Below are 16,788 nucleotides of genomic sequence, written 5' to 3'. Positions count from 1 at the left end.
TACATCTAGTACTATTAGTAATCTCTCCTCATTCATTCCTCTCTCTCCCTCTCCCCCCATCCCCCTCTCTCTTTCTCTCTCCCTCCCTTCTGCACCACTGAGATTTGAATTTGGGACCTTGAGTTCACTAGACAGTTACTACTCTGCGACTTACACCACACTTTTTATTCACATTTCTTTCTAACACCAGTCTTTCTCCCTTCATAGCCTTAGACAATCACTAACCTGTTTTCTTTCTCTATAGATCAGCTTATTCTAAAAAAATTGCACATAAGTGAAATTATACAAGACATGGCCCTTTATGACTAGATTCTTTCATAGCATATTAAGTTTTTTCAAGGTTTATTCATGTTGTAGCATTGACAAGTACCTCATTCTCTTTTGTTGTTAAATAATATTTCATTGTATGGGTATAGTAGTTATTATTTATGGTATTCATCAGATGAATACACAAGTTTCTGTGTAGATGTCTGTCTTCATTTTTGCTGGCTGTGTCTGTCTTCACTTTGTTGTGTCCCTAAGAGTGGATTGTATGCTAACTTTTTCTATGACTGGAAATGGCCAGACTTTTCCAAAGTGGTTACAACATTTTACATTTCTATAAGCAGTGTATAAAGGCTGTGTCTTTCCCATGTTTGTGCCAACATTTGTTGAGTGGGTTGAATGGTGTCTCCTACCCTCTGGGCAGAGTGTGGTGGTACACACTTGTATTCCCAGCACTTGGAAGGCAGAGACAAGAGGATTTCAATTTGAGGCCAGTTTGGGCTATATAGCAAGATTCAATTTCAAAACAAAGCAAAGCAACAACAGAAAAGACAAGGTGCCCTCACCAGGATGTGTCCATATCCAAATCCTCAGAACCAGTGAATCTGGGCATATTTGGAAGAAGAGATGCTGGAGGTAGAATTATGGATCTCAAGATGAAATCAAGTTGAACTGTCCAGATGGGCCTTAAATTCAATGAAAAATTTTTTTTTACAATGGATACACCAGGAAGATGGAGGGAAAGACTGGGGAAGCCAGAAGCCAAGGAAAGTTTTAAGCTACCTGGTGAGGTGGGAATGGATTCAAATTGTCTCCAAAGCCTCTGGGGCAATGGAGCCCTGCTGACCCCTTGATTTTGGACTTATAGCCTCCTAGAAAATAAACCACAAGAAAACAAACTTCTATTGTTCAAATTTCTGCTGCTTATCAGTATTATATTACTATACATGTAAGTACATGGCATATAAATTCTATATTGGTAGTCAGGCCTGGTGGCACACATAGGATTTGAGATCCCCTTAGATATTGGGAATCTGGACTGAAGGCCTGGATGTGACTTGTCTTTGTGAGGATCCAGGTCTATGTGCGCAACATGGGACATGGAAAGAAAGAGCTCACCTGAGCACTGATTGCTTTTGAATAAAACGTCTTTCTTGGGTCTGGAGCTTGTCCTAGTGGTAGAGTGCTTGCCTAGCATGCACTAAGATCGGGATTCAATTCCTCCATATCACGTACATAGAAAAAAGCCAGAAGTGGCACTGAGGCTCAAGTGATAGAGCTCTAGCCTTGAGAAAGTCCAAGGACAGTGCTCAGGCCCTGAGCTCAGCTCAGGACTGGCAAAAAAAGAAAAAAAAGAAAAAAGCTTTTCTCCAGGGAGTGGATGGTTCTAACCTGCCCAGGATCCGGGCCACCCTTGCCCATGGGCAGTCCCCTGGCAGTGAGTCACAGGGAAGAAGACAGTTCCATTTTTGAAGGAGGCCACCCACTGGGGCATCATTATCCAACACAATGAAAACTAATTGCCTCCATTTATCCAGTGCCTAATATGCACCTGGCATTATGGGAGACTCTTCCTAGGCTTTATCCAGCTTAATCCTCCCAGCAGCACAGCACAAGGTAAGTGGTACTATTTACATGTTCCCAAAGAAGAAACTGAGGCTCAGGGTGAGGCAGCCTGGTAGAGGCATTCCCTGCCCTCTGCCTACTGAGTTCAAGCCTCAGGACTAGCACACACACACACACACACACACACACACACACACACATATTGTGTGTGTGTGCAATATTGGAGCTTTGTATTAATGAGGCTTCAATCTCTTGCTGGGCCTTCTAGGTCATGGTTGGTGCTCTACTAGTTGAGCCATGCCTCCACTCTAACATTTTGCAGGTTAATTGAAGTTTTAAGGTCTTTTCTGCCTATGCTGGCTTTGACTTACCATTCTCTGGATCTCAACTTTAAGAGTAGTTTGGATTTCAGTTATGAGCCACAGGTACCCTGCTAAGATAATTAATTTAATGTGATTACATGGGCTCATTTTACCATATAAAGTAATACAGGTTCCAGGAATTAGGACATGGATATTTTTAGTGTCACCCTGTCTATGAGAGTTCTTACTAACCAATCCCAGTTGTCTGTCCTCCTTTCAGGCCCCTGATCATGTTCTACATTGCAAGATAGTGATTTGTCCATGTTTATTCTGCTGGAATGTGAGCCCCAAGGGCCAGAAGTATGGCTGATCTCCAGAGTTGGGTACCCAGGAGGAACAAAATTGTGCAAAATAAAGACAACAAAACAAAAATACTAAAAAAAGAAAAAAAAAAAAAGCCTGGCGTGGTGGCTCATGCCTGTAATCCTAGCTACTCAGGAGGCTGAGATCTGAGGAACATGGTCCAAAGCCAGCCCCGGCACTAAAGACCAAGAGACTCTTATGTACAGTTAACCTCTAGAAAACCGGAAGTGATGCTGCAACTCAAGGGTAGGGCGGTAGCCTTGAGCTGAAGAGCTCAGGGATAACACCCAGGCCCAGAGTCCAGGCCAACAAAAAAAATAAAATTTAAAAAAAAAAAAAGGAAAAGAAATAACAAAATTTCAAAAGTAATTGAGTCAAAGGAGTTGAATCTCCCTTGGGGGTGTTAGGGATATTAGAATATGCTGTGATTGAGAAAGACCCAACAAATGCTGGTGCCCCAATGTCTGAGAGCAGAGCAGTCCTACTGGGCTCTTGTAGGACTGTGCTGAGCTCCACTGTCTCATGCTTACCTGCTGAAAAGCTAGGAGTGGAGAGAAAGTTGGCTGACCTCTTACTAATGCCTTTGATTCATTGACTCATTCAGCAGATGTTTATTAACTATCTCTACATGTTAGTAACATCTTTAGCTGAGGCAGCTGTGGCCTCAGAAACCTGTTTTTTGGTGCCATGTGGAAAGATGTCAGTTCACACCCCCAGAAGCAGTCCTCAGGCAAATTCCCAGCCAATGAAGAAGGGGGACAATGATTGGGAGAGCTTCACTCAAGTCCTAACCTTGATGCTTTTTGAAGTGATATCTATTATTGCATTTGTCATCATCATTATATATTGTGATTCTCTATGATTTCTTCACCCTCTTTTGATGAAATGAGAGGACAATCTCATTTTCCTCTTCCCATTCATGAGCTTGAGACCTGGTATATCAGGTAGGGTGTGTGTGTGTGTGTGTGTGTGTGTGTGTGTGTGTGTGTGTGTGTGTGTGTGTGTGTGTGTGTGTGTGTGTGTGTGTGTGTGTGTGTGTTTATATGTGCATGTTTGCATGCTCTCATAAGTCTTGGGCCAATTGTTGGAGATGGGTGGCAATATATTGGAACAAACAGCAACCAGACAGTGAGGGAATGTGTCCAACTTCCAGCTCTGCCATTACCTTCTTGTGTGATCTGGCAGGTTTGGCAAGTCACCAAGTATCTTTGGGTTTCCAAGATGAGGGGGTGGAATCTGAAGATCTCCAAGGCTGAGATGAGTATTACCAATTTATAAGTCTCCACACCAAGATTTCAATGAATGAAAATTCCTTGCACATCTGTTTCTACCAAAGTAGTAACTGGGGACTGAACTCAGGGCCTGGGTACTGTCCTTGGGTTCAAGGCTAGCACTCCACCACTTGAGCCACAGTACCAATTCTGGCTTTTTCTGTGTATGTGGTACTGAGGAATGGAACCTGGATCTTCGTGCATGCTAGGCAAGCACTCTGCCATTAGCCAAACTCCCAGCCCCTTGAAACCCTTTGTACAACTATTATAATAATACACAACTATAAAGAAACAAATGCATACAATTAAAATATCCTAAAATCAGAAATGATCATTATTAAAATCTGACAGATATCCTTCCACATACTTCTTTCTATATATATTTTTTGTTTTTGTTTTTTGCCAGTCCTGGACTTGAGCTCAGGGTTTGAACACTGTCCTTGGGCTTTCTCAAGGCTGGAGCTCTACCACTTGAGCCTCAGCACCACTTATGGCTTTTTTCTATGTATGTGGTACCGAGGAATCGAACCAGGGTCTTCATGCATGCTAGGCAAGCACTGTACCACTAGGCCAAACTCCTGGCCCTCTCTATATATTTTAATTAAAAATTAGATCCATAGATCTGGATAAAAAATTTACTATAAGAATGCATGCTGGGAGGGAAATGGGGACAAAAACATAAAAAGGGATATCAATGTGTAAGAAGTAATGCACCTACTATCTGGCGAATATAACGGTAACCCCTCTATACATTGAAATAAAAAATTATAAAAAAATAAAAAATTACAAAAAAGAAAAAAGAATGCATGCTGGAGCTGGGTGCAGTAGCTCACACCTATAATCCTAGCTACTCTAGAGGCTGAGATCTGTGAATCAAGGCTCAAAGCCAGCCCAAGTACAAAAGGATCTGAGACTCTTATTTCTGATTAACCTCTAGAAAACAGGAAGTAGGGCTTGGCTCAATGGTAGGGTGGTAGCCTTGAGCTGAAGAGCTCAGGGACAACACCCAGGCTGAGTTCAAGCCCCATGACTCCCCTCCCCCCCACACACAAAGAAAGAAAGAAAGAACAGAAAAAAAAATGCATGCTGGGCCAGGAGTATGGCCTAGTGGTAAAGTACTTGCCTGCTGTGTAAGCCTTAAGAAAGCTCAAGGACAATTCCCAGGCCCTGAGTTCAAGCTCCAGAACTGGGGAGAAAAAAAAAAAAAAGAATACATGCATTTCTGCATGTCACATCAGTGTGATAGGACAAAATTGTTTAGAAAAATCATTCTGGCCGCTCACTCCTGAAGCTTTTCCAGATGTCCCTGGTAGATTTGGGAAAGAAGCTTTTAGAAGTGGCACATGCAGGTCAAGATGATTAAGTTCGTATGTTGATGGCAAATGGCGCTTTTACTACAGACTGCCTGGGAACATCTCCTCTTCACCTGGCAGCACAGTATGGGCATTACACTACCACCGGGATACTACTCCAAGCTGGTTGTAAGTGGAGATGCCAGAACCAAAGTGGACCGAACACCGTTACACATGGCAGCTTGAGAGGGCCACGCCAGCATAGTAGCGGTTTTGCTCAAGCATGGTGCTGAAGTGAATGCGAAAGCCATGTTGAAGATGACTGCACTGCACTGGGCCACAGAGCACCATCATCAAGAAGTGGTGGAAGGGGCCGGGAGTTTGGCCTAGTGGTTAAAGTGCTTGCCTAGCATGCATGAAGACCCTGGTTCGATTCCTCGGTACCACATACATAGAAAAAAGCCATAAGTGGTGCTGAGGCTCAAGTGGTAGAGCTCTAGCCTTGAGAAAGTCCAAGGACAGTGCTCAGGCCCTGAGCTCAAGCCCAGGACTGGCAAAAAAAAAAAAAAAAAAAAAAAAAAAAAGAAGTGGTGGAAATTTTAATCAAATATGGTGCCGACGTACACACGCAAAGTCAATTTTGTAAAACTGCATTTGATATTTCAATAGACAATAGAAATGAAGATTTGGCAGAGATTTTACAGATTGCTATGCAGAACCAAATCAACACAAACCTAGAAAGTCCCGACACGGTGACGATCCATGCTGCAACTCCACAGTTCATCCTCGGCCCTGGAGGGGTGGTGAACCTAACAGATGAAACAGGAGTATCTGCTGTTCAGTTCGGAAACTCTTCCACGTCAGTATTAGCTACATTAGCTGCCTTAGCAGAAGCATCTGCTCCCTTGTCCAATTCTTCAGAAACTCCAGTTGTGGCCACAGAGGAAGTGGCCACAGCAGAATCTGTAGATGGAGCAATTCAGCAAGTGGTTAGCTCAGGGGGCCAGCAAGTCATCACAACATTCACCGATGGAATCCAGCTTGGGAATTTTCACTCCATCCCCAACAAGTGGGATAGGACAACCCATCAATCATTGTGACCATGCCAGATGGACAGCAAGTACTGACAGTACCAGCCACTAACATCGTTGAAGAAACTGTCATAAGTGAAGAGCTACCAGGTAAGAGACAGTGTATTGAAATAATTGAAAACCAAGTGGAGTCCACAGAAATAGAAGTAAGGAGTCTTTTACCTGTTGTGCTTTGCCTCAGTCATCCAAAATAAATTCCATTTATTTCCCTTTATAATTTTTGTCATTTATATTTATTACTGACAGTGTTTGCATATACAGAATGAAAGTGCCATAGTATTATTAATTTTTATTTTGCCTTCTACATAGAACAAGCCCTCAATAAATAAATATTGAGTGAATAAAAAAAAAGGAAAAAAAAGAAAAATCATTCTGAATCAGTCATGGTTATATACATTTTAATCCTAGCACTTGGGAGGCAGAAGCAAGGTAGAAGTCAGCTTGGAGTACGGATCAAGATCCTCTCCTAGAACAGAAAAGAAAAGGAAAGAAGGAAAGGTTTAGGGAAGGTGAGAAGAATGTCTCCCTGGCTTTAGAGAAAGAATTGGAGGAGTAGGCCTTACTTAGAGTGACATGATAGTAAGCTTGTGCAGTCTCCCTAGTGAGCCAGTCTGCAACAGCAACTGTGGGAAGAGCATGGGGATGTTGAAGAGGTAGAAAGATGAGGCCTCGCAGCTATTTGGCTGGCAGGAGGATGGACAGAGAAAAGATGTTAAGCTGGCTCAAAAAGCTGGAGAGGATGTAGAGAACTCGGAACTGCCATGTAGTAGTGTTGATTCCCCCTCCCCTTCTTTTTTTTTCTTTTTTTGGCTCGAACTCAGGGCCTGAGCACTGGGCTTTCTTAAGGCTAGAGTTCTACCTCTTCAGCCACAGCACCACTTTCAGCTTTTTCTAGGTATGTGGTACAGAGGAATCAGACCCAAGGCTTCATGCATGCTAGGCAAGCACTCTACCACTAGGTCAAATCCCTGCCCTGATTTTTTTTTTTTCTGAGGACTGAACACGGGATATTGAGCTACATCCTGGCCCATATGTATAGTTGTGATATAGAAAGATGTGTTCAGCTTCTTGAATATGATGTTACCATGGGACCATTTGAAATATTCTATAAATATCTGGGTCCATAGAAAACAGATCTGGACTGCAATGCCTGCTGGGAATTGAAGTCCTGAAGAGGATGCAGTTATCAGACCACAGGCTCTTGCAGAGGGCTGTCTGAGCAAGCCTCAAGATACAACAAGTCTTAGGAGAAATGACAAGGGAGGCAAAGCAAAGAGAATAGGAAGCAGCCAAAAGACAGGAAGAAAACCAGAGGTGCTTGTCATGGACACTAAAAGGAAGGGTTTTTCTAGAGAGGGCAATGCTAAGCAGTGTCACTTGGTCAGGTCCCATCTCATTTAATCAGCCTGACAAAAGGTGAAGCAGGCACCATCCTCCACTCAATTTCAGAAAACTGAAGGCCAGCCAGGCGTGGTGGCTCAAGCCTGTAATCCTGGCTACTCAGGAGGCTGAGATCTGAGGATGGCAGTTCAAAGCCAGCCGGGGCACTAAAGAACGTGACTCTCATCTCCAATTAACCACTAGAAAACCAGAAGTGGTGCTGTGGCTCAAGAGGTAGGGTGGTAGTCTTGAGCTGAAGAGCTCAGGGACAACACCCAAGCCTAGAGTCCAAGCCCCAGCAACGAACGGGGGGTGGGGGAAGAGAAAACTGAAGATCAGAGAAGGGAGGCACACTTTCCAAGGCCTGAATTCAGCTTTGATTTGCAGCACAAGAACCACAGAATTTCAGCGTGGCTTCCACGGGCTTGGACCTAGTGTGTGCCTGGCACTGTTCCAGGCTGCCATCGCAACACTTGGAGTTCTTTCCTCCCAATCAACAGCAGGGTGATGATTTTATTATTCCGAGTACGAGAAGTCCGGGGCCCAAGGAATATTGTAGGTGGCAGCGGCTGGGCCGGGGAGGTCTCTGAGTCCAGGGTGGCAGGCCCCGCCCCCAGAATGCGTCACAACCATGACCACGCCCCCTCACGTCCCCGCCCCCGCGAGCATGCCTGGCCGCTGAGGCGTGAGACCTGCTGCTGCCGCCGCCCCAGGCCCTCCGCCTCCCGCGGCATTGCACAACCTGCCTAGGTAAATGCTGCGTCTCTGGGCAATTACCGCCCTCCTGCCGCCGCTAGGGCTGGCTGGGTAAGAGGCCAGAGGCCGAGGGACTCTCAACCACCCAAGGAGAAGCCGGCCAGGCGGCCACCAGCACCATCGGCGCTTTCACAATGCCCGGGCTTGGGAATGGAGGCGGGCGACAGCGCGGTGCGATGACGCCATGCAAGCCACGCCCCGGAAGCACGCAGGCCACGCCCCTCCCGTGAGGAGAAAGTGCTCCGACCCCGTCTGCGAGTTGCTTTGGTCCTTCATTTTCCTTGCTGTCTCCTTATCCGGCCTTTCTTCCCTTCTGACTTCCCTCGTGCTCTCCATCTCTCTCGCCTTTCTTTCTTCCACTCCTGCAACCCCCTTGGGTTCTTTTCTCTCCTCCCCCCTTCTCACCTCTAACCTTTTCCATTGTTAAGACACATTTTCTTTTACCATCCAAGTGTTAAGTGTGCCATCGTGTTAACTGCATTGACATGGATGTACAGCAGATCTGTCGAACTTCTTTCATTTTGCAAAGCAAAGTCTGTCCCTTTTAAACAGCTTTTGAATCCCCTGACACTGTAGTTACCACTGTATACTTTCTTCCTTTTTTTTGTTTTCCTCCTCCTTTCTTCCTTTGCCTTTGTCTTTCCCTTTTTCTAATCTTCTTTTGAGTTCGAAAATACCCAGTGGCCCCACTGCCCCCTTGGCAGCCCTGTTCAATCCCTGCTGGGCTGGGCCAGAGACCTGTCAGCAAGGCTGTTAGAGGCTGTGAATCACCATTCTTCCCCCGTGTGTCAGGGCCAGTAGGCGGCCCCTGGAAGCCTTGCCTGGCTTTTTGCTGGTAGGCAAACATGTCCTGCAAGAAAATCTTGCCAGGAGTTGTTAATTAGAGAGGCCTGCAGAGTCCTGGGGTCGTCTGGGAGCCCCTCTCTCCTTTGGGCCTTCTCCATCCCTGGGGCTTCCCTTCTAGACACCCCAAGACATCCATGCTGCTGCTGATGGTGATGATAACTTGTACTGGTAGAAGACTTTACAGGGTACAAAGCATTTCCATAGACATGATCTCATTCTGGTTCCCACAACCATCCTGGGAGGTAGGCTTTCGTATTCCCATTTTACAGGCAAAGAGGCTGAGCCTGAGAGGTAAAGGGATTGCCTATGGCCACGAAGCTAAGCTGCAGAGTTGGCAAGGTGGGAACTGAGATGACTATCACAAAAGCAGAAAGAAAAAAGCAGCTAGGTTCAAGTTTAAAACATTAAAAAAATTTTTTTTATTGCTCCCTCTGCTGTATTCCCAAAGCATTCTTCAGACCTCTTACTGGTAGGGCCTGGAGATGGGTTTGGGCAAAAGGGTATGCTAGAACGTGAGCAAGGAGCAGGCATCTGATGTTAGGCATAGTAAGTGCAAGAAGCTGACTTCTAAACAACAAAAAGAAGACATTTCTTAATAGAGCTGCCACCCAGATGTTGCCTGGTTATTGGATTTTTGGCTGTTCATACATGGAAAGTATCATGAGTATAGAGGACATTTAGTGTGGCTGAGCTTCAGCTCTCCCTCCTTTTCTGGACAGCTTACATTCTTTTGAGTATGCTTTCATCTTTTTACAATATGACAATATGGAAATTCTTTTACTACCATGGGTGACAATGATAGATTATTGATATTCTCTTATCTAGCTCTCTTTTCTAGGTACATAAGTCATATACTCACTTGTCTTCTTAAAGCTTGGTCATGTGACTCTTGTCTAATAAATGTGAGTAGAATTGTGTCTTGTGCTTAGCTCTTCTCTCTTCTAGGACCACATATTCCAGCATGTTTGAGTTTTGTTGGGCTTGTATTTCAGGAAAAATACCATGAAAACCTAAAAGGAAGTAAATCTTGTTGGTACTAAGCCACACTTATTTGAACTGTTACTGTGGCTTCATCTAGTCTATTCTGACTCACAGAGGAATGAGCCATTTCACTGAATGCTCAGTAACTTTTGTTTTGTTTTTTTTTGTTTTTGTTTGTTTGTTTCTTTTTTTTTTTTTTGCCAGCCTGTCTTTGGGTTTTCTCAAGGCTAGGCTGCACCACCTCTGGCTTTTTTCTAAGTATGTGGTACTGAGGAATCAAAACCAGAGCTTTGTGCATGCTAGCAAGCACTTTACCACTAGGCCAAATATGTGTGCATATATACACATATATATGTATATATACATATATATGCATGCCAGTCCTGGGGCTTGAACTCTGGACCTGGCACCCATTTCTGTGCCTCTTGTGCTCAAAGCTAGCATTCTACCACTTGAGCCACAGTGCCACTTCTGCTTTTTATTTTTGGAGTAGTTTATTGGAGATAAGAGTGTCATAAGGACTTTGCTGCTGAGGCTGGCTTTGAACTGCAATCCTAAAATCTTAGCCTCCTGAGTAGCTAGGATTACAAGTGTGAGCCACTGGCACCTGGCTTCCCTAATTATTATCATCACATATACTTAAATTTTGTTTTCATTGAGATATAACTAAAACATAATAAACTTCACAATTACACATCATACAATTTGATAAATTCTGGCATATTTGAAACTACTGCCATTGTTATGATAGTGAATCTATTCATCACCCAGACACGTTTCTTATTTATTGATGTCTTTTTCTCCCATCCCTTCCCAAGCTCTTCCAGAGTTGCCAACTGACAACCACGGAGGTGTGCTTTTGTCATGAGAACTTTTTTCCCCCTCAAGTTTGAATCTTTTTATTTCTTTTTTTATTAAAGAATTAATTAACATTGATTTTTACATCATATTTCAAATGATGTGTTCAACAAATAAGTTTTCAAGAAAGGACTCTATGTACAATCACTGGCACTTAGATTTTAGAACATAGTTAAAATTAGGCTGAGAGTTTGTATGTCATAGATACATATTAATCTATGAAGTTTGAATCTTAAAACATCAAAGTTGTTTCCTCTCTCTCTCTCTCTCTCTCTCTCTCTCTCTCTCTCTCTCTCTCTCTCTCTCTCTCTCTCTCTCTCTCTCTCTCTCTCTCTCTCTCTCTCTCTCCCTCTCACTTTTGCCAGTCCAGGGACTTGAACTCAGGCCTAGGCACTGTCCTTGGACACTTTTTGTTCAAGGCTAGTGCTCTGACACTTGAACTACAGCACCAATTCTGCCTTTTTCTGAGTATGTGGTACCGAGGAATCGAACCCAGAGCTTTGTGCATGCTAGGCGAGCATTTTACCATTAGGTTACACTCCTGGCCCCTAAATTTGTTTTTTCTCTTACTTCTTTTCATTCAGTCTAATTCATCCAGAGTGCGTTACATGTTCATAGCTCATTCTTCTTGTATTATTATTTTGTTGCCAGTTCTAGTACTGCTTGTACTCAGGGCCTGAGCACTGTCCTTGGGCTTTCTGAAGGTTAGAGCTCTACCACTTGAGCCACAGAACCACTTCTGGCTTTTTCTATATATATGGTATAAGGAATGGAACCCAGGTCTTCATGCATGCTAGGCAAGCACTCTATTATTAGGCCAAACTCCTGGCCCCAATAGCTCATTCTTCTTGTATTTTGAATGTATTTCATTGTATGGATATACCACAATTTCTTATCCATTCCTCATTTGGAGAACTTTACATGCTTCAAGATTTTGGCCATCTTAACAATGTTAATATGAACATTTCTTTAGCAGAGGTTGTGCACCTGTGTTTTCACTTCTCTTGGGATACCTAGGAGAGGAATGGCTAGATCATATAAGTGTTTTACATTTAACTTTTCTTTTTTTTTTTTTTTTTGCCAGTCCTGGATCTTGAACTCAAGGCTTGGGCGCTATCCTTGGGTTTTCTCAAGGCTAGAGCTCTACCACTTGAGCCACAGCACCATTTTTTTTTCTATGAATGGGATACTAAGGAATTGAACTCGGGTCTTTGTGCATGCTAGGCAAGCACTCTACCACTACACAAAACTTCTGGCCCCTTATTTAACTTTTTAAGAAACTGCCAAACTTTTTTTGTGTGGGTGTAACATAAATTCAGTGATATATAGCAAAGAGTTTCTCCACATCCTTGTCAGCACTTGGGTAGCTACGAATTCTCTTTTTATGTAACTCTTTAAGTACATTTATCTCAGTGTGGTTTGAAAAATTCTGCTACAACACACAAAAAATTAATATGACAATTTTAACTATTTTAAAGTGTGCATGCAATTTAGCAACATTTAGTTCACAGCATTGACCCACAGAGTAATAAGCTTAACTCACTGAATGTTTAGAAGGTTTTTTTAAAATTGAACTGGAATCTGGATATTTTATAATGGAATATGGGATATGGTATATGGGATACATGGAACCACAAAGATATAGACTGGCTTCTTTCTCATAGCACAGTGTTTTCAAGGGTCACCTGTGTGGAAATATCAGGACTTTTCTCAATTTCATAGTTTTCTATTGTACGCATGTCTGTTTGCCCTTTCATTGGTTGGGGATTTGGGTTGTTTCTGCCTTTTGAGCACTGTGAAGAAGGTCATCATGAGCATTTGTTTGGAGGTTTTAGGAGTCTATACCTAGGAGTAAAATTTCTGCAGCATATGGTAATTTTATGGTTAACTTTTTTTGTGTGTGTGGGAGATTTTATGGGGTTTGAACTCAGGACCTTGTGCTTACAAGACAGCCATTGTTGTATTTTCAAGGTAGAGTTGTATTTTTATGCCTGAGCCAGCTTTGGCCCCAACTCTCCTACTTGTGCTTTTCTGGTAGTTGGGATAATAGGCGTGAGCCACCATACACACTGACTGCATGAAGTGGAATCTCATAAACTCATATCCAGCCTGGCCTGGAACCATGATCCCCTCACCTTTGTCTCCCAAATAGCTAGGATTACAGGCTTGAGCCACCGCATCTGTCTATCAGAGTTTTCCACAGTGTCTGTATCATTCTACATACCCATCAGTGAGGCACAAGCGTTCCAGTTTCTTCATATCCTCTGAAGACATATTACTTACAATTTGGAGATCTTGTCTAGCTTTGTCTTCTATTGTATTGCTTCCAGTGACATCTGTCATCACCATTTTTCCACTGCATCATGTATTTCTTCATCTGATTAAATTTCCCCTTTATCTCATTGGGCACTTTGTGATGTGTCTCTGTGTGGAGTTTTACTCATATTTCTTCTCTTTGAGAATCTGTATTCCTGTTCTCTGCCTACCTTCACATTTGTGCAGATGAAGCATGATTTATCCACATTTACTAAACAATATTCTTTAATTCATCAGCTGGATCCTCTGGCTTCTTTCTTTTTCAAAGGATCTTGCCTTTTTTTTTTTTTTTTTTTTTGCCAGTCCTGGGCTTGAGCTCAGGGCCTGAGCACTGTCCTTGGACTTTCTCAAGGCTAGAGCTCTACCACTTGAGCCTCAGCACCACTTCTGGCTTTTTTCTATATATGTGGTACTGAGGAATCGAACCTGGGTCTTCATGCATGCTAGGCAAGCACTTTAACCACTAGGCCAAACTCCCGGCCGGGGATATTTTTTTTTTTTTTTTTTTTGCCAGTCCTGGGCTTGAGCTCAGGGCCTGAGCACTGTCCTTGGACTTTCTCAAGGCTAGAGCTCTACCACTTGAGCCTCAGCACCACTTCTGACTTTTTTCTATGTATGTGGTACCGAGGAATCGAACCTGGGTCTTCATGCATGCTAGGCAAGCACTTTAACCACTAGGCCAAACTCCCGGCCCCCAGGATCTTGCTTTTTTCAAGACGCTTCACTGTCTTCTTCTATCTCTGCTGCATCTCTAGTTTCTTCTCCTTTCAGATCATTCTCAACAAAATATACCTCTGCCTCAGTGTGTCCAGTGTTTACACAGCTTTCCTTTAGCCCTGGTCTTCCTGTAGTCGATATCCCCGACACGCTGTCCTTCATAGCAGTTTTTATCAGGGTCTTGTGTCCTGCTTCTGCTTCTTCACCTCCAGTTCTCTGCTTAGCCCTCTGTGATGGGCTTGTCTCTCCTCTAGCCCACTGAGAGGTTCTCATGATGACCCCACTGGTCCTTCTCTGTTCATACTTCATCTCTAAGCTGTTTTTGATACAGTTGACCATATCCTTCTGGATCTGTTTTCTTCTCTTGGCTTCCAGAATACCATATCCTTTCAGTTCCCCTTTTATGGTCTTTCTAGCAGGCTGCCTCTTTTTTTTTTTTTTTTTTGCCAGTCCTGGGCTTGAGCTCAGGGCCTGAGCACTGTCCTTGGACTTTCTCAAGGCTAGAGCTCTACCACTTGAGCCTCAACACCACTTCCAGCTTTTTTCTATGTATGTGGTACTGAGGAATCAAACCCGGGTCTTCGTGCATGATAGGCAAGCATTCTACCAGTAGGCCAAACTCCCGGCCCTTTTTTTTTTTTTTTTTTTGCCAGTCCTGGGCTTGAGCTTAGGGCCTGAGCATTGTTCTTGGACTTTCTCAAGGCTAGAGCTCTACCACTTGAGCCTCAGCACCATGTCTAGCTTTTTTCTATGTATGTGGTAAGGAGGAGTCGAACCCAGGTCTTCGTGTACACTAGGCAAGCATTATACCATTAGGTCAAACTCCTGGCCCTAGCTGCCTCATTTTTTGCTTGATTTGTAAATGCCAGAGTACTCTGAAGTTTTGACTGAAGATCCCTTTCTTTATTACCTTCTGTACCCTTAGTAGTCTCTCCTGGTCCAAAGCTTTGAATGTATTATATGAATAAGTGCCTCTCAAAATACTCTCTAGCTCTGCCTACCACCAGGAACTGCAGAGTCATACATATCCAATCTCCTATTAGGCATCTCCCCACTTGGATATTAAATAGGTATCCCAGACTTGCCTTGCTTTAGATCTTTTCTACCCACCCACAAATGTGTTCTTTCCTTCAGTCTTCCTCACCCCAATCAGTAACACTCAAAGAAAAATCAGCCTATACTTCGGTGATACTTTGCTTCCGGACATTTTATTGGCTGTTCATCTCTAAGAACTCTTACTATCACTATCACTTTGAGCCATTTGACATTAGCTCTCACCCACATTATGCAGTTGTCTCTTGACTAGTCTCCCCACTTCTGTCCTGTTCTCTTGCTTTTCTTGTCCACTCAAAAGGGAAGGTGATTATTAAAAAGTAGAAATCGGTTTATGATAATAGTGATGATTAATTTTGTGTGTCAGTTTGGCTGGGCTAAGGATTCTCAGATAGCTAGTAAAACATTATTTCTGGGTGTGTCCTTGTGTTTTCAGAAGAGATTTGTACTTGAATACGTAGATGGTAAGAAAAGATCTGGCTTCCTCATTATGGGTGGACATTGGCCAACCCAGTGAAGGCCCAAAAATAACAAAATAAGTCGGGAAGGGTGAATTCTCTTTAATTGAGGAAGGACTTCCACTTCCTTTTGCCAGAAGACATCAGTGCTGTTCGTGGGCCTCTGGATTTGGACCAGAGCTTGCATAATGGGCTCTCTTGTTTCTCAGGCTTAGGTTGGCGCTATATTACTGTCTCTTTGGGGCCTCTAGCCTACAGATAACAATATGAGATTTCTCAGTATCCCACAATCACAGAGCCAATCCTTCATAATCATTTTTTCTGTTTATTCATATATAGCCTGTTGTCAGGAGAACCCTAATATGCCAACTCTTGTGCTTAAAATTCTTTTGAGTGGGTCTTTAAGAATGTGCCAAGAGCCAGGTGTGGTGGGTCACACCTGTAATCCTAGCTACTTAGAAGGCTGAGATCTGAGGACGGCAGTTCTAGGCCAGCCCAGGCACTAAAGAACATGAAATTCCTATCTCTAATTAACCACTAGAAAACTGGAAGTGACACTGTGTCAAGGGATATGGTGGTAGCCTTGAGCTGAAGTGCTCAGGGACAGCACCCAGGCCCAGAGTCCAAGCTCCACAACTGACAAATAAAATAAAATAAAGACTTCACCAGGAATAAAGTCTAAGCTCCTTAACTTGGCTTAAAAACTATGTGACCTGGTGTTTGCCTACTTCTCTAGCTTTTCAGTTTCCTCTGCTGCAAAACTTGGCAATATTTATCTTTCTATTCCTTGAGCACAAACTCTTTCCTGTGGTAGTTCTCCACTCCCTTTTGCCTGGAACTCTTTCCCCAGATCTTTAAATATGGCCTCTGAATATCTCTATTCTTAGCCCTTCCTAATGTTAGAGATGGCATTTTTAGAGCCAAACAAGGGAAGTAAATATTGAGGGCTGAGCAGATACTCTGTGTGCAGGGACTGAGTGGGAGATCCATTCCCTTACTACAGCAGGTTTGGGGGAAAAGATGGTGTGGGGGTTTGGATGTAATAATATTATGGTGCCTATTATTTATGCCTCGGTCTGAAACCCAGTGAAGGTTGGGTCTGAGGTTAGAGAGTTGGGGCTGATGAAACACCCAGCCAGTGGTGGGAGCTCTGGATGATGAGATCACACAGCAGCATGAGAAGTTCAGCTATGGATTCCTTGACGATGGCTGGGAGCCCTGAACTCCTATGTATTGACATGTGTGTGGGGGCCAAAGCAAAATTACCAACTAAT

At 43.4% G+C, this 16,788-nt stretch overlaps 1 long non-coding RNA gene and 1 pseudogene across 1 annotated transcript; one reads left to right on the top strand and one right to left on the bottom strand.

Annotated features, from left to right (window-relative positions):
* Positions 1–1,055: 1,055 nt before the first annotated feature.
* Positions 1,056–10,130, bottom strand: LOC150065666 (uncharacterized). The gene is made up of 3 exons (XR_016534972.1): positions 9,991–10,130; positions 5,793–6,021; positions 1,056–1,136 (listed from the first exon to the last, which is right to left on the bottom strand). It is a non-coding gene; the product is annotated as an uncharacterized LOC150065666 (long non-coding RNA).
* Positions 5,067–6,343, top strand: LOC150065667 (GA-binding protein subunit beta-1-like; annotated as a pseudogene).
* Positions 10,131–16,788: the final 6,658 nt, after the last annotated feature.

This window comes from Megascapheus bottae, chromosome 3 (assembly GCF_031878675.1).
Source record: "Megascapheus bottae isolate mThoBot1 chromosome 3, mThoBot2.hap1, whole genome shotgun sequence".
NCBI classification, from domain to species: Eukaryota; Metazoa; Chordata; class Mammalia; order Rodentia; family Geomyidae; genus Megascapheus; species Megascapheus bottae.
The sequence above is the reverse complement of the archived record's forward strand: the minus strand, read 5'-3'. Positions and strand labels throughout refer to the sequence as shown.